General features: G+C 39.4%; 1 protein-coding gene across 4 annotated transcripts in view; it reads left to right on the top strand.

Annotated features, from left to right (window-relative positions):
- Positions 1 to 19209, top strand: part of SAMSN1 (SAM domain, SH3 domain and nuclear localization signals 1) — a 124560-nt gene that overhangs the window by 67073 nt on the left and 38278 nt on the right. The window lies entirely within an intron of this gene.

Genomic DNA, 19209 nt, shown 5'->3' with positions numbered 1-19209 from the left:
ATTTAACCCCTCTGCTTTCTGTACTGTGCCACTCAGCTTTCGGGAGAATGGGTTCCACCTGAAGGCTGGCAACCCATGGTCTAGCACTCAGTAAATGGATTCAGGGGTGGAATATTCTTTAAGTTTCTGTTTAATAATTTTCCACGTGGGGGCCTTATACTAAATTTCCATGCGGTGGCCTGATGTTAAGAGGGGCTTCCAGGTATTCCTGATAAAAGCATTACCACATGTTTACAGCCACTGAGTAATTTAAGGGGGCACAGGATTCAGCGTGGAATGTTAAATGCCTGCCACTCAGCAAACCACAAGGACATTCAAAGTAGCTTATTTGGTGTCGTTTCTCATGGATTTAGCAACCCTACCAGCCCCTTTAAAGACTTTTACCACAAAGCCAAACTATGCTAACAAGATACTGTACGGATAGATTCAAATGGCTAGCCCAGTTGGTTTGAAGGAGCACAACAAAATCAGAGTCCAGTAGCACCTTTAAGACCAACAAAGATTTATTCAATATGTGAGCTTTCGAGTGCAAGCACTCTTCCTCAGAACTTTGAAATATATTTTCACTATTCGGTTTGTTTCTGACAAATTTTAGATTGTGTTTGCCTGTTATTAAAGAAAGGGACAATTAGACAATTTTAAATATTTAATATTTTATGTGAAGAGTTAGAGAAAAAAACAAATTAAAACCAAGCCTACATTTGTCACACTCAATTTTGCAATGTTTCCTCTGAATAAGCAATTTACCAAACTCACCATACGGTTGGGAAATGCTTACAGCACATGTCTATCACTACAAAGCCACTGGCAGAATTTCACAATTGACTTCCTTGAGTGTGTATGTCTTTTTGCTAGCCAAGCTTTACTGAAGCAAAGTGAGTATCATTCTACAAATACTGTGACCTGTCACACTGGGAACCATTTTGATCCTTATCAAACAGCAATATCCATTTCTTTTAGTTTAATTTGGAAATAGTTGCTCTGTATTTATTACAGTTCTCCTTGTAATACAAGTTGGCTGTTTTTGAGATTTCTCCTTTCCTCTCTTCTTTTCTTTTCTTTCTTTTTCTGTATAAATACTTGATATTGAATGGACTTAACATCATACTTAAAAAAATATTTTCCAGATGGCTATTAATGGAGGGTGGAGAGATGAGGGTGGAATGGTAGCATAGTCCAGTCTTTAAGAACTTGGGATCAGTACTTGCATGGGAGACAACCAAGGAAGACATTGAAGAGGAAAGTTGTGAGCTGCCCCAAGACTGTTGCTAGAGAGGAGTGGCCTAGAAATAAATACATAATAATAATTTTTTTTTTAAGCTGTGGAAAATCACTAACTTGCCTTAAAAACATCATGTAGTCACCGTAAGTCAGCTTTGATGTAAGGGCACTTTACACCCACATTCACTGCGGCAATTAGTCTTTGGTTATTACTAAGAATCATTAACTTTAAATCACCACTCAGCCATGTAGCTCAATATGTATCTTGGTCCAGGTCATCCCTAATTTAGCCATGCATATCACAAAGGATGCTAGATTCAAGTGGGTAACTTTGTTGGTCGGAAGCAGCAGAACAAATTTTGTGTCCAGTGACACCTTTAAGGACCAGCAAAGCTTTATCCAAGGTATGAGCTTTTGTGTGTATGCATACTTACTTAGATTCTATCCATTCCATGACATTATATTTAAGGAAGTATGCTTGTACACAGAAGCTCACACCTTGAATAAAATTTTGTTGGGCTTAAAGGTGCTACTGGACACAAAGGCTCTTATACACTCTAGTTCTAGAAATCTAATTTAGAGTTCTGAGTGCTATGAACAAAGTTAGGGCCATTCCACATCCTATATGAATAAGATTTTCGCATTCACTTTAATGACTGGATCAAGAAACTTCATCATCAAAAGCACTTACAAAACTTCTTCCTTTGCTTTAACTATGGAAGAGCACATGGAGGTGTGTGTGCATATTTTACCTTCTACAAATAGAATGAGCGCTCAGTGGGGTGATGATATTAATTCTATCCATAGGTAGACATGGAGAACTACATGAAATGTTGCTGAATCAAGATTGAGTCATGTATGTATTAGAATGTAGCTAGATGACTAGCTACTGAATATGTGAGCCCACTAATTCTGAAGTTCTGAGGATTAGATTCTACCAAGTTTTATAATAACCTGAGGAGAAGGAATTCGATTGCTCAAATTAGTCTACATGCATGACTCCTGGCATAGATTTCACAGGGATCAAAAGGGGCTCTACTCTCTCCTGTACCAGTGAGAAAAATTGATAGGATCACACAGAATGTGCGGTTTTACCTTTGAAGACTTATTCACCTAAGCAAATTCATTGTGTATAACAGCATTTGTGTTTAGATTATGCAGATTAAAAAAAAAATTCTGACTGCTCTTTCCCCATGTTATGCTAGATAACATATGTTTCAAAACTACATAAAAATTTAAAAAATTAAGTCAAATTAAACATACACTACTATACAAATTAAAATTGTAGGTTTTGGAGACACAGATCTACAGAATTTATTGTTCAGTATTAATTAATATAAAAAAAGGTTTATGTGCTTGAGTGTTGCAAAGCTGAACTTTTGTATGTCAAAAGTATTTCTTAAGTTCATCTCTAAAACAGAAAAAAATATTTTTAAATAGGGGGCAGTAATTAATTACCCATAATGCCATAGTAATTGGTTTTTACTATTTGGCAAGAACATTTTCCCTATTTGCATTTTATTCTAAGAATAATGAGAGGCGATGAACTGATGGTAATCTATCTCCTCCTAGCTTCCTACTGTGAAAATTTATCCTCCTAGATAAAGGTGGAAGGTGTGTCTGTCATCAAAGGTCTTCATTGCCAAGATACTTGCAAATCCTTTTTATTTTTTTAACCCAAATAGATAAGAACCAACTATGAAAATTTCTACTGGCAATATCTGTAAGCTTTATCAGATGAGGTCCACATATACAATCCTGTAAAAACAAGTCTGCTTATACACAGGTATAAAAAGAACTGCAGGTGACATTTAAGATAAGGCTTTCCTGTTTCCTGAAGGCCTTGTAAATAAACTAGGTCAGAGCTAACAAGTGTTACCGCATCACACAGGCTTGTATGTGTATGTGTGTGGTCTATTATCTAAAGCTTCCCTAGCCAACAAGTCTGCAACTTGTATGGTATTTATTTCTGAGTAGTTTAGATTCACTGTCTTGAAAACAGTCCCTATGAGACTGTGCAAGAGAATTTCCCTGTAAGTTGTAACCTGCACTTTTCACATGTTGTTAACGAAAAAGGTATATCTTACTGGCATCAAAAGAAAGTTAGTTGACCTATTATTCAAATCACATGAACCTTTAATTGTATTTATATCCTGTATTTTGAAGTTTTGAAATATTTTATATTTTAAAAGATTATTTAGTAGGTTGTTCTATATAATAGTGCGCTTATATTGTAGCAAGATATAATAAAGGCTCAGTTTTTCAAACACTTCCTGACTGCGGTTCACTTCATAAGAAGTTCATAATTAATTTGTAATAAACTCTGCAGTTATGTATAAAATGTAAAAGATGTTTAATACATTTTTGTTCATTGTACATTTTGTGACCTTTCTAACATAAGATCACATTATTCCAATTTAACACTTATTTGAAAAGTGTGTCCAATGAGAGATAAAGCAGAGGGTATGATAATCCGTTGCTTAGGTACTACAACAAAGACATTACAATAATCCATATTAAAAGATCCTATTGGGTATACTCTTGTATAAATTCTATCTATAGCTCTCCCGCCCCCCATGAAAGGCCCTTGAAAGCTGTTGCTGAGAGATGGGAGACTCCTAAGAACAGCTTACTAGACTCTGATTTTATTGTCCTAAGAACAGCCTGAGGGATAGTTGAAGGGCTGCCACAGCAAAGGAAACACTGGTGAAAAGTGCCAACTGCAAAAGCATACAGATCTTTATAACGGAATACAACCCATAGTATTTATTGCAGGCTAATTTAAGCATCCAAGTAAAATATAACCCATTGTATTTAATGTGGGCTAAAGTAAGCATGAATGTAAAATATATAAATTATGATGATAAATAAATAATAAGTGCATCCATAATGTCAGTAGTACATTTAGTCTTAGCCATTTGGTCTGATAGACCATTTGGGCAGGAGAATGCATAAAATAGTGAAATATCCAGTAATGGTCAAGCTTATTTTGCTCTATAGATTTTTCTCACCTGTGGAGTTTCCTGTACCAGCCCATTAAATTTTTCCAATGTATTTCTATTTTTCATTTACAAAGTACTTTCAACAAACATTTATGGAGCTGCATTTATTGTTTTTCTTAGGGCTTTTTTTGTGTCTTATTCATGGAGGTAGCCTTAGAAGATCTTAGTCAGAGAGACTGAAGAAAGAGTATAAAATGTCTTGCATCAAGAAGGGGCACACACAGAGATTTGCATCTTCACTACAGATTCTTGCTGCTCCACCTTTCCCTCTCCGTCACTTTTTTACCACCTTTGGAGTGGGGTTCTGGTTCATTTTTATAAGGTCAGTTAGATTATTTAATAGAACCAAGTTAGAGTCCAGTGGCATCTTTAAGACCAACAAGGTTTTATTCAAGGTATGAGCTTTCGTGTGCATGAATACTTCCTCAGATACAACATCATGTTTCCATTACATTTTATCTGAGGGAGTGTACATGCATACATAAGCTCATACCTTGAATAAAATGTTGTTGGTCATAGAAATGCCACTGGACTCTTGGTTCTACTGCTTCAGACCAACACGGCTACCCACTTGAGATTATTTAGTAATAATAAAGTATTAGAAATTCAGTCTAACAGTTTTTCTTATATTTTACATTAAACAAAGTCTCCAAAGGTTTTTTGTTTCTTTGTTTTTGTTTTTCAATTTATAAACTGACTCTCCCACATAATGGTTTGTGGCAGGTAACACCAATCCTCCACAGTAACCCCTAAAACAATAATAAAAACCCAGTTAACCCCCCCTTTGATGGTGACAAAAAAAAACCCTTCTCCATTCATAGATGCAGTTGTCTCAGGGAGAGCACACCCCGGGTGGGCTGATGACCTGGGCCAATTCCGCATTCATAGGATAATGCACTTTCAATGTGCTTTGGCAGCTGGATTTTACTGTGGAGAACAGGAAAATCTACTTCTAAAGTGCATTGAAAGTGCATTATCTTTTGTGTGCAGAATAGGCCCTGGCTAGCATAGGGAGGGAGTTCCAGATCCCTAGTCATACTTTCCTGGCAGCTATTTCAAAGAAAGTCTTTGCTTGTAGCTGTTGTAAAGCAGTGGTTCCTGTCCCTTCTGGGAGGTAGGCAGTACCAGACTACCCAACAAAGGGATAAACTGCTAGACTGGCTGCTAGGCAGAACATATATATGTGGGGGAGATGAGGATACAGAGGTCCAATATGCAGACACTGTAGTACATCTTATTGTACTGTAGTACATCTTACAGAGAACAGAAGGAAACTGTACTTATTTGCTTATTTACTTAGATTTTTATACCACCCTTCCATACAGCTCTGGGCGATTTACATAGAACGGCATGGGGTAATAACGTAGAACATCATAACATATAACTTGAATGCTTGAACAGCACCCTGGTACAATGCCATAGAATTCTTAATGAGTTTTAAGGGGGTGGGGGAATGTTAATAAAAATCAATATTTACTAAGTGATTTGACAGGAAAGAGACTATAGGAAGTATCTTTCCACACTAGATCTAAATTTGTAAAATAAAATTGAGGAGATATACAAAATAAATGAAGCATATTTTGAATTAAAATATTTATTTATTTATTTATTTATTTATCATACTTTTATACCGCCCTCCCCGGAGGCTCAGGGCAGTTTACATTATAACAGAGAACCATACATAAAACAGTCTGTAGAACATGTACATCAATAACCAACAATTGCAACCAAACACAACACAGTATAACTGTGGCATAGGCGGGGAGGCGGTCCCTCAGGTACACTGGGCCCTGACCGCGTATGGCCTTGAAGGTAATTACCAGAACCTTTAGTCTGATCCGGAATTCAACTGGTAACCATTGCAGCTGATGGAGAATAGGCCGGATATGGGACCTCCACGGTGTTGCCGTGAGGATCCTGGCTGCTGCATTTTGAACTAGTTGTAGTTTCCGGGTCAGGGCTAAGGGCAGGCCTGCGTAGAGCGAGTTACAAAAGTCCAGTCTAGAGGTGACAGGTTGCACCTCTAGCAACAGGTTGTTTGCAAACTGCTGAAATCATTCTGTCAATTTTCTTTACAATCTTATTTCGAAGTATTTTGCAATTGTTAGTTATTAAGAAAACTAAATCAAATATATATATACAAAGACAAACTAGTAGGTTATGTTTTATTCTGTACACGCCATTTACATTTTGCTGAAGCTGTACATCTGGTATGAAAGTGGCACAGAAACCCCAATGTCTTATTTCGGAAGCTTTGTGGTTTTCTCTTTAATGACACACCTGGTGCAAAAAGACTAGTTTTTCTTGTAAATAACATTTAGCTGTTAAATAAAGACATTAGAAGAAAACAAACAAGATAGCTGAGAGAACTGAGGAACCTGAAGCGGTCTTCTTCCATGCTGGATCAGGCCAGTGTCCCATTCAGTCCAACATTCTGTGTCACAGAGTGACCAAAGTCCAGGTGCCATAAGGACCAAAGGCCAGGTGCCATCAGTGGGGTCAGAACTACAGCAGCTCTCCCACTATTGCTTCTGAAACACCAGTCATTGTTTTTCCAAGGTATAGATCTCTGACATCTTTAATAACCTTTCTTCATAGTGAAAGTTTCAATCTCCTTAATCATTTTAGTGTCCCTTTCTGCACCAAATGAGGCTGCACCATCCTTATCCATTGTTGATCCTCTATATATTTCTGAAACAGCCTAGGGAGTGAGACGTGCCTGGCTGTCCAAACTGGAATAGGGTCAATCAGGGTGCAGCCAGCTTTATCCTGATTGGCCCTGCCCCTTCAGCTCCCGCCCCTTTGCTCTCAGATGCCTCAGTGCTTGGAGCTCTGTCCTGGCCCTGCTTACAAGCTGCCCAGCCCCCATCTGCCCCACTTGATCTGGCTGCGAGCTGCCGCCCAAGGCCACCTTAAGCTGCCTGGCCAGGGGCCAGGGGAGGGGGCCCTTTCAAGGCCTTTGAAGCTAGTAGATTTATACATGGGCGTTATGATACTGACTGATTTGTTTCCAATCCCCAGCATAGTATCTCTCTTTTTTATTGCAGTCACACCCCAAATCAACGTCTCCAATCAATTATCTATCAGAACTCCAAGATCTCTCCATAGTTCAATTTTTTTTGCTCCAATGTGCATTACTTTGCACTTGTCCACATCAAACCTCAATTGCCACACTGTTGCCTACGTACTGAGCCTTGATAGAACTGTCCAGAGCACCTCAGTCCTCTCTGGTTCTCATCACCCTAAACAATTTAGTGTCAATTTAGTGTCATCCATGGACTTAGCCACTTCTTACATCCAACCCCCAATCATGAATGAACAAGTTAAAGAACCCCAGATCTAGTACCAAGCTCTGAGAAACCTCATTATTTACGACCTTCCATTGTGAAAACAGTCCATTTTTATTCACTCTCTGTTTCTTGTTAACTAACCCGTTTTTAATCCATAAGAGATCTTGTTCTCTTATCCCATGACTGCTGAGCTTGATGAGAAAAATTATCAAAAGATTTCTGTAAGTCTAGGGAAACAACATCTGCTGGGTCACTCTTGTCCACATGTTTGTTCTCCCTCTCAAGGAACATTAAAAGTTTAGTGAGACAAGATCTCTTACAAAATCCATGCTGATTCTTCTTCAATAGAAGAAGAGTTGGTTTTTATACCCTGCTTTTCTCAGTAAGGTTAGCAAACCCCATAGATTTGCCAGTCTCCAAATGCTACCTGGAGATCTCCTGGAATGACAACTGATCTCCATAGAAAAGGCATCGATTCCCCTGGAGAAATTGGCTGCTTTGGGGCTGAACCCTATGGCATTATACCCTGCTGAGGTTCCTTCCCTTCATGAACCATACCCTCCTCAGGTTCTACTCCCATAGCTCCAGAAGTGTCCCAATCTGGAGTTGGCAACCCAGTTGCATTTAAAACAAACAGAAGTCCAGTGACACTTAGCCTAACAACAGTTTAAGCCACCACTCTACTTTGGTGTTGTTTTGCTACTACAAACTAGCACAGCTATTCCGCTGGAATTACATTTAAAAGTCTGAGAAATCCAATAATATTTGAACTATATTCTTCTGACTTTGTACTAGTTTGAAATCCTTGTGGAATCAGCAAGACAAAGCCATCCCCTTTCCATTTTTCTTCCTAAGCACCAGCTTGCAGAAAACAAGCTGCAACATCAGCAGTTGTGCTTGTTAGGCTTCCAAACTTTCTCCTCCAAAGACCTGAAGAAAAGATTTACTCATTTTTTACTAATCCTTTACTCATTTAGGATTACGTATGGCATGTTTGCCCTGCATAAAACTGTCATTGACCTGAAAAAACAAACAAACAAGCTTCAGATTCCCAAAAAGCTGGGAGGTTGGCTGTGGCTTGAGTATGGGATTGTTTATATGCCCTACGATATTCATTGCAGCACTCAACCTCAGGTGATATAAAGCATGCAAAAAAGAACTTTCTGTCAGTTTTATTATTTCTAAAAAGGTTCCCCTTGAAGGAGAAGAGTGACCTTGTTCTGCTGAGCTGACATGTGCCATTGAATTAATGGCTGAGCTTTGCTTTAGGGAAGCTTGCAGAAACATTACAACTCTAGTGGCTGAGTTTGCTGTGCACATTAATCAGGTAAACCAAAATGATGCCTCACACATTCATTTAAAAGTAGTAAAAGTCCTTCCTCCCCTCCCCATACTTAAAAAAGAAATCTTCCTAAGAATTAGTATACCGTTGGTCATCGCCACCGGTCAAGGGCATTGTTGCATGGATGCAGTAAAACATAGTGGAGAAGGCGGGAGTGTTTATTAATCTCCAGAAAGTTAGGCGAAACAGGGAGAGGTTACAGCCTTTATTTAGTACAAATGTTTATCTCCTAGAACAGATTTACTCTCATTTCTCCATCCACTATATTTCTGATAGACATTATGATTCATAATGAAGGAACAGGATGATATTAAGGAATTTAAAAGTTGCATCACACTCTGATTGAAGACAAAAAGGATAGTCAAGAGGGTTTCTCTCTGTGATCTTAGTTCCCTGATAGGAACAAATGGAAGAAGATGGTACTTCAGACACCCTGGTCCCAAGCCACATAGAGCTATAAATTTTTGAAAAAAAATCACCTTCCATTTGGTTCGGGAGAAGATCAGAAGCCTGTTTAATTGCTGTAAGATTGGGATTACATGATCCCAGTAACTGACCCTAACTGCCCTAGGATTCTGCACTAGCTCCAGTTTCCGAACCCTCTTCAAGGGTAGCCCCAAGTAGAACATATTGCAATAGTCCATTAAGGCCAGCTTTTAAAATACATGCACGTCAATTAAAACACAAAACAGATATATAAACAAACTAGATAGAGAACCAGTGAGGAAACACCAAACAAAGCAGAATAACCATCACTTATTGGTTGTAGACCATAATAGAGGGAGACACACAACTCCCTGGGGGTGGAATTTTATAGTTTTGGTACACTGACCAAAAAGGCTTTGTCTTGCATTACCACCCAACACATAATGGGGGCATCCAAAGCAGAATACTTGAAGATGAATGTAATCGTTTGTAATGCGTGTACAAGAACATGAGCATTCACTCTCAGAGAACAGAACTGTCCCAAGAGATGTTATGTATGGGAATGTTGCTTCCATAAGACTGAGAAAGTCTTCCACAACTCAGTAATGATCAAAAAGCATTATTGTGGAATTGCAGAAGTCACTTTCCCTTTAAAAGTCTCACTAAGTTAGAATCAAAGGCATTACAAAATTAATACTAATGTCATCTTATTGGGACTTTTGGACTAGACTTGGTCCCTTCCTAGGTTCCTCCAGAGAAGTAGAGTTGCAAAGAAACAGAACATTTTGGAAGTATGCAGTTAATTGTTACCTTTGTGGATGACGCACAGATCTAGACTCACAGCACTTTGAAGTTTAAAAGAGAGGATCTTTACTAGGAAAGATCATTTACAAAATATATCATATTCATCTGTTCAGTCTCCTTACTGAAGAAGAGTACAAAAGCCTAAAAGATAGTTACAAAGAAAACAAAGGAATCTCCCAGACCATGTGCTGGGTTTTTTTCACTGCAGTGGCTGCTATTCCAAGCACTGGCCACCCAGCACCACTAATGATCACACAGGTGCAGCTTAACTGCTTAAACAGTTTAGCAAACAGCCCTTAGGATCTGATTTAATCAAATTAGTTCATTAGTTCATAAAATAATACATATCCCTATAAATAAATATAATCTCTGCTTTTCTCCCACTGCAGGTGTTATGCAATAGTGACTATTATTAGACTAATAACATTGAGCCAGGCTCCTATTATGATGGAACACACTGAGGTCAGTTGTTAATGCTAGTGCACCCCAACTGCACAGGGACAGTGTGTCCAGCTGTACAGACCTTTCTGCTACACTGGGCTACAGAGAAAAGCATGAAAGCATGAAAGTTCATTTGTAAGGATAAGAAGCTTTGACACTGTTTTCTACAGTAAAATCCTTTGTGAAACAATAGATAGGCTTACTGTCAAAAGAGCTGCAATTGTAGGTTCTCTTGCAGCACAAGTCTAACTTAAGAAGTTATAAAAATGCTTTGAGAACTTAGAACCATAGAGTTGGAAAAGGTCTCCAAGGTCATGGAGTTACTGGACAACAGACAGGTGAAACTTCTTCATTCAAACTTTGATGCTCTGGCAACCTACACCATGATACTTTTTTCATAAGAGTCTCTGAAGGTTTTTTTTTGGGGGGGGTGCAAAGGAAAACAAAAACATCCCATTGCGCTAGCCTCTTTTGTTCCCACAACCATAGGACTTAGATCTGTGCTAGAAAATAAACTTGTTAAAGAGTTCTTTCTCTCTCAATACACATTTTTGATGGAAACATTTTAAGGAAATCTTTCATCTCCAATATAATGTCAATATTATGTTACCAGAGTCTGCTGATAGTTTTATGGTCTGTGCATACCTGTCTATCCATTATATCAAAGTAGGTATAAAGACATTTGGGGAGGAATTATTAAGTGTTAATTCTACTTTTGAAGGTTTTCCCCAGGTGGATGTATTCCCTGTGCCCAGTCAAGCAAACATTCTATTGTCCTCTGTGTGCTTACACACGATTTTTAAGATGACAAGATGATCTGGAAAAATGAAGACAAAAATATTTTTGTAAGGTGTAAATGAAAAACAAAACATAGAAAGAAAATGATATGAGATGTGAATACGTTACTAAAGTCTTGCAACTGTTATCATAAGACTGTAATCTAGTTCCAAAGGAGCACTTATGGTGATGAAACAGTTTATGGCTATATAAAGAAAGGATCTTGCACTGGGGACAAATAAAGGCCAATGATGTGAAACCAGGTGGATGAATCTCCTCTCTTCAGCAAATGCCCCCCTACTGATTTATCCTTTGTTTTCAGTGGTCCACAAAACCCTATGCTGGGCATATTCACAGCAGAGAGCCTATCTTACTTGAAATGAATATTTACCACAGGTGCAATCTAATAAGCACTGATCACACACACACCACATTAATTTTAACTGAGCTGGCAGAAGAGTTAAAACGGGCATACTGGGACTGTTTCAATGACCAAATGTTAATGAGCTAAACAGAGAATTCTTTAGTTATCACAATCTAACTAAACACAAGAAATAGCTCATGGCTTTCTTGGGCCTCATTACTGTGTTGTTATTTTTTACCATTATTAGAGACTGACTTCTCAAGAATGTGATACTAGAATTTTGGATAGCTCTCCAGAAGCACTGACTTCTCTAGGGAGCTACAGACAGCTCCCCCTCCCATCCCAGTAATAGAGATTTAGTGATTATTTAGACAAGGATTGAAAATGCAAATATAATAATGTCAGTATCTGAACTAATAGGTATTTACAGCTTTAGTTCTATGTCTTGATTTCCCAGAGGATTTGATGAAAGTGAAGGAAGTGAATAAGGAAAAAATGATATAAATATAAGCAACAAACACTTCTGTGTGTTTAGAAAATCTTCCAACCAGGGAAAGAAACAGTGATTGATCCTCTGACCAAAACCACACATGCACTGTAAAACACATGAAGGTCAAAATGCTATTATAATGGAAATCACCTTTCTGGTTTGACCATCAGTTGTTTCAGAAATCAGATACAAGTGAATTTGTTTTTTATGTGTATAACAAGGGCAACAGCAAAAGACTGAAAAACACTTTTAAGTGCTGCATGTGAATTCACAACTTAGTGGCATTAGGGGAGGGTGGTATATAAATGTAATAAACAGAGAGAGGGGGGGAGGGAGTTCAATCCCTAGCACTTCCAGTTGAAGGTCACAATGTAGGTTATGAATACATCATCCTTCTGCTAAGCCAATGCCAAGGTCTCCATCCTTGCCACACCATTTCTGGAAACTGACTTTACCATCACTTTTACACCATATAGTAAAATAAGAAAGCTTGACTTAGCAGAATCTAAGGGCCATTACACACCAGGATCTATGTAGCAAATTGGTTGAGGAATGAAAAAACACCATTTTAAATAGTGGAATTCGTCGTTATGCATACCTGCCTTTGTAGTGGAATCCAGTTGCGTTTCTATCGTTTCCCACAGGTTTCCGGTCTCGGCAAAAATCGCTAGCCAGGAAGCGCTATTGCTGAGCTTTGTCCCGCCCCTGGCCATCAAGCAGCCAATGGGCGGCCGTTATCATGCTCCCAAAAAGCCCCTTTCCCTTTAAGGAAGTTTTTTAAAAAACACACACACACACGTTGCAATGAATCTGCGTTGATTTGTTGCAACGGAGAGACCCATCTAGATAGCAGGTAGTGTTTGAGCTGCCGTTTCATCGTTGCCACACTTCCCCCGAGTGAAAAAAAAATACCCCCCCCCCCGCACGAGCGCGATTTTCAGCCAAAAATACAGTGAAAAATAAAGGGAAAATAAACCAGCAAATGGGGCTGTGTGTTGCTTCGTTCTTGGTGACTTAAAACAGCTCTGGGGAGGGACTGCAGCCAGGGAAGCCTCGCTGGGTAAACGAAAGCTTGCCGGTGCGTTGATCTCCGCTCGCTCCGAGAAAAAAAAAATGGCGATCGCTTCGCCGGAAGATCAGAGGAGAGAGCTAGGGGGAGGGACTTTGTTGGAACCGCAACAATGTTAATGCACAGGTCTTTTTTGCTAGTGTTGCAGATTGGTTGCAAGAGTGTAGCGCTTTCCAGAGGGTGAATCCACTTTTTGGGATTTCCCTGAAAGCGGTACAACGAAGCGCTTTTTGCTGATCGGTTTCAGGAGTATTGCAGATTGTCATTGATGTTGTGCATAACAGCAAAACAGTAGTGATTTCAATTTGCAACCATTGTGCAATTTTGAACAAGTGTGGAATGGCCCTAAGTTATTGGTAGTGGCTGTGCAAAGTGATAACAACATAGATATAGTAAGAATGGCTACAAGGAGCAGCATGGCGGGGAATAAGACAGTATTGGATCTGCTGTGATCAGGATAGATTCCAGAGGGCTTGAGATCAAATATGAATGGACCTAGGAGAGCATATTCTCAAAACCCATTGTGTAAATTGTTCTGTCAAATTATGAAGTTGATGTTATGCTACATCTATGAAATAAATGCAATCACAGGAAAGAAATGCATAATTTGGCCCACATAAAAGGGACTGCATGTATGATTTGAGCTGTAGGTAGAAGAAGAAAAGAGAAATGCTGGAAAATGCATAAGACTATCCTATATACAAACTGTTGTTTTTATCTACCAGTGCCAAAGCCATGCGTCCAAACAAACTGACCAAAAAGTCTGTTTCTGTATACCTCTTACCCCAATGAATCATCCACTCAGGGAAAAAATGTCAAGGCTCAAAGAGAGTGTTTGGCCCTCCATATTATTTCTCCTTATTCCTCCTTAATGGGGGCAAGCAGCCCCTTCCCTCTGGCAACACATTTTTATGTTCAAGAAGGTTAATTTGCTTAATGCAGCCATTCTGCCAAAAAGAATCACTTAATTTTATGGGATACTGAATACCCATGTCAAAATCAATGGCCCATTCTCTTCCAATAGACTTGCATTTGCTTTAAAAGCTTTCCTGAAGCTGGAAATAAGGTTTGCACATTACTCCACTGGCTGCACCAAGCAGGTATCCACTGAAGCTTAATTCGGTGGCCGACATGTGCTAGCAGAAGCAAAACTTGTCACGGTACTCAGTTCTTCCGAAGGTTTTCTCCCCTTATACTGCTGTTGTGGGGGCTGAATGCATTTTAAGAGGTGGCAGGTTTATTGATTGCTTAATGGGAAAAAGTTAAGGCTGAGGATTGCTGAAGAAGCTCTGCTTTATGCTGTCTTGTGGAACAAAGCCCATTATCTCAAATGGTGGAAACCGTCTTGCAGTCCTTATTAATGTTTAATAAGTATAGAGCAACGCTGAAGTACATGACAAAAGAGCCCAAGGCCTCTGTTCAGAAAGAATATAAGAGTGTTCCAAGGCTCTGAAGGAATAACTGATTTCCCTGAGCTCCAGCTGTTTATGAGAACAGCAGCGATAAGCATTATTTCCCCTCCGCTCCTCAGTGGCCCATTGGCACATCAGCAATATATGGGGAGTCCTAATAGGACTGCTGAAATTATGAAATGTTACAGAAAGGTGCTGGGTGTTAAATTTGTATCTTGCCCTAAGCCTGCTTCCAAATTAACTGGCATTGTTATGAATTCCAGCCGTCTGTTGTCCTTCCTTCTCTTCCATCTATCCACAATGCTGTGGGGCACATTCAGCAAGAATGAAAAGTCAGCAAAAGGTGTTAATCTTACTTGATAGACCCATAATCCTCAGGGCTGTGTGTTATATCACACTATTGAGCTGCTCCTTGTCACTTGTTGGGATATTGCTCATCGAGTTAATATAGAAAATCTTTAAATAAAATGTTAACTGTATAGGCTAAAGGGCTCCTTAATCAGTTCTCATTAGCTTTTTATATTAAAAAAAGGTTAACAGCTAGCCAATAAAAATACTCCACTGGAATGCATTTAATTAAAGGAACCAATACTTTTTAGAAGGAAGTAAATTGCAAATATACATGCTAAATACTAAGAATATCTACTTGAAAGAAAATCCAGTTGAATTTCAGGAAACCTTACTTCCACATAAATGTAGTTTGGACTGCAGCCTTAGGGAGGATTGCCAGCTTTCAGAAGGGGGCTGGGGTTTTCCTGCAATTATAACTGATCTCCAAAATGCAGAGATCAGTTTCTGGAAGAATGACTGCTTAGAAGAGCAGATTCTATATAATTGCATCCCCTCTGAGCTTGATCCCCACCGAAAGCTCTGCCCTCCCCAGGCTCCATCCCAAAATCTTTAGGAATGTCCCCAGCAACCTTACGCTCTTAGGCCTGGGTCACAGTTCCTCCATTCTACAGTGAGCAAGTACAAGAGGGCTGATTGAGAACACTTGCTCAGATCCTTCCTGTCCAGTTATTTCTTTCCATCTCAGTCAGTTGATGATTCAGTAGGAAGGGCTCATGTTACTGGCCCAGCCCACACAGTTCATGTATTTAGGTTTTTACTGTAAGAGCATGAGCTATCGCTACCACCAAGAAGATATCATGACTTTTGTGTAAACTAGATTCTTTCTCAAAACCTCAGTTTCAATTTCAAATGGAAAATATATTTATCAAGCCTAAAGGATATTGGGAACAATGGGCGGCATTATAATCCTAAACATATAAACTCAAAGATCACTCATAGACAGTTTATGCACTGGAGGTTTCATGCCAAGCTGCAGACTGGAGTTTTAGTTGTGGCAAGTTGCCCCACCTCTTCCTGCACCTGCACAGGGGGAACATTTGGCCTGGTGTGCCTCATCTGCCCCCAATTTGTGCTCCTGCATGGGAGCTGAGACACTGAAGTTCTCAGTGCATAAATGGTCATATTGAGTTCAGCGGGTTATACTCACTAGTAAGATCATATGCGTTTGCAGGTCCATATGAGAAATCATAGCTACTTTTCCTGCACTTTAGGATGCATGCAAACTGTAAAAACAAAATACACAAGAGGTCTGAAATTATCAGGATTACTCTGAGTAATCATAACCTTTCTATTGCTCTTGCAGCAGCCATTTTTATTTGCAAATGAGTGTAAAATACATAAGACCTAATATGGGTAGTAAATTTATGACTTACAAGACAAGTAGGGACCCACAAGAAATTTTGGGGAACCTCCCGTTACTTCTTACCATTTGGTTATTTTTTTCTCTTTGGAAGGAGATGCAGGGATGCAAGAAAAGAGAAAGCCGCAGCAATAGCACATTCACCTTTTCTTGCCACTTTTTGTCACTCGCCTTCCTTTTCTTCTGTATGGGGATGGAATGTTGGGAAAGAGAAACAAGTAGCAGCATCTGCTCCCACATACAACGAGTGCTGCCACCTTTTCTTTCCATTTGGAGCTACATTCTTGACTTCATTTTTTCTTTTCTGGCTTGTATCAGCTCCTTTAGATCTGGCCTCACTTAACAGTACTATCTTCTTGACACTAGCTCATCTGCCCTTGTTTCTCCACCACTGATGGCCACTTTGCAGCTGCCCACAGTGACAAGAACAGACAACAATGCTCCATTTTGGAGGTTCTTGTTTTTTAAAGGACCTTTTAAAAAAGTTTATGATTTTTTCTGCAAACCTAGTAGTTTCCATGAGTTTGTTGAAAAACCAGTCTTGCCTGTACATGGTTCTAGTCTGTAGATTATTCAATCCACACTCTATAAGTCATGTTCAGAATTAGGTTACACAAGTGAGGGAACCACAAAGACTTCTCATTTTTCTCTTCCCCACTATTTCCTTGTTTCTGCTTCCTTCTGACCTTCCCACCCACCCATCAACCTACTTTTATCTGTTCACCTATCGTCAGCTTTTTCTCATTCCCTTCCCTGAATTGCCTCTTGGTGAGAAAACTAAATGTAATTTTGGCCACCAGGCTGAGCCATGCTCAGTTGTGTGGTATTGGTGACCACAAGCCAGTCCCAGTTGCACAGTAGGGAACCCAGAAGGACCTGAAAAGTGTCCCTTATTGTCCCCTGTATTTCCACCATACTATTTAGAGCCTCTTATGGTGCAGAGTGGTAAGGCAGCAGACATACAATCTGAAAGCTCTGCCCATGAGGCTGGGAGTTCGATCCCAGCAGCTGGCTCAAGGTTGACTCAGCCTTCCATCCTTCCAAGATCGGTAAAATGAGTACCCAGCTTGCTGGGGGGTAAATGGTAATGACTGGGGAAGGGAATGGCAAATTACCCTGTATTGAGTCTGCCAAGAAAACGCTAGAGGGCATCACCCCAAGGGTCAAACATGACCCGGTGCTTGCACAGGGATACCTTTGCCTTTAATTGCTCTTTTTCTCTTCCTGGCAGCCCCCATATAATCCCATTTTCCTGCTGCTGTCTCTCTTTCCCATATACCAATCAATCTACCTTTTCTCTGTTCCCAATAATAAACTATGAAAACCCAAGGCAGCTTACATTATTCTCTCTACTCCACCAACCTTGTGGGTCAGGCTGAGAGTGTGTGCCTGGCCCAAGACCACCTAGTGAGCACCACAGCAGTATGGTAATTCAAACTTGAATCTTCTAGAACAGGGGTAGTCAAACTGCAGCCCTGTTGACTACCCCCTTTCTAGATCCTAGTTTTAAACTCTAACCATTATACCACACTGGCTTTCATGGGGTAGTTGCTGTTGAACAAACAGTCTAGTCTAGGTGAGTTATGCAGTTTAGGTGGTATCAATTTGCCCAGTCGTTGTTGGCTATGAGTTTCCCCACACCAATGAACAAAACAGCCTTGGAAAGGGTTACTACAGAAACCAAGATTTGAATGCTGCCAATACTGCTGTGATTGCCTAGCAACAGTCCATGAGAGCATTAATTTCTTAATGCTTCTGTTATTTTGAGGAATTCTAACCTTCTTTGTTTCTGCTGTTGTTTAAGATTTAATATTTTTATCAAACCTGGGACATTTTTCAGGTTTGTAGAAAGATCTGCCTTGTCTGTTCATGGCTCCAGTTTCCAAATTTAAGTATCCACATATTTGTCCATGTTGAAAGTTAGACATATTGACTGATTGATGAATAGGTGCCTAACGATATGGAACACAGATTAAAAGTTATCTAACAGATTATGTAAAATATGTAATTAAGGCCAAAAAAGATGTGACAGCATCCATTTGTTCAAATTGCAACTGCTTAAAAATCCTGCAAGTACAAGATTCTGACTAGGCCCGCAGTGTAGCATTGAGGAGCTCTTCTTTTCCCTCACTGCACCATTTCAAATGCAAAAGCTGAAAGGGGTTGTTGCCATTTGGGCACTGGAAAAGGTATGGGTGGGGGATAGCCTGCCATGAATAAGCCTGATTGGATTTTAAATTATGTTAAAATCATGAGGGCAGATATGTAGACACTGTTACATCTAGATCAGCCCTTTGTGTCAATTGCATGAACACTGTTCTTCAAATCACCACTGCAGGAACACCTTATTTTCCACAATAGTTAGAAATGAAAGTGTCTTAATATGTGCCTCTTTCAGCACCCACAAAGTTAACGCGAAAATACTGTCAAGAAAAGAAACAATGGATACAATGAATGATGCTCCAATCTTAGTTAAAAACATGTTGTTACACATTAGGGATATTAAGCAAATATGTGTAATAAATGTGTATAGGCAATTTAAAATGTGACTGTTCTTTCTTGTCTGAATCAGTTAAACCTACCAGTTAAGTTTGTGGCCCTTTACAGTTGAAACCATATGGTATTAACAATGAATCCTTCTGTTGGGATGAGTGTGGCAAGATGGTGACTGTTAAATTTCCAAATCTGCAAAGCTCTGATTGCTTCAGCCTGAACTTTTATCACTATAGTCCCCAAATATGTGACAAACATTAATAAATGTCCCTCCTAGTAATTTCCACATAATATGTAAAGAACACTTAGTACTAATGTCTTGGAATCAAATGGCTTTTTAGAATAAAATGATTTATGAGATTGTATG

Source organism: Paroedura picta, chromosome 6, assembly GCF_049243985.1.
Source record: "Paroedura picta isolate Pp20150507F chromosome 6, Ppicta_v3.0, whole genome shotgun sequence".
Taxonomy (NCBI): Eukaryota; Metazoa; Chordata; class Lepidosauria; order Squamata; family Gekkonidae; genus Paroedura; species Paroedura picta.
This window is presented reverse-complemented; position numbering and strand designations above follow the sequence as displayed.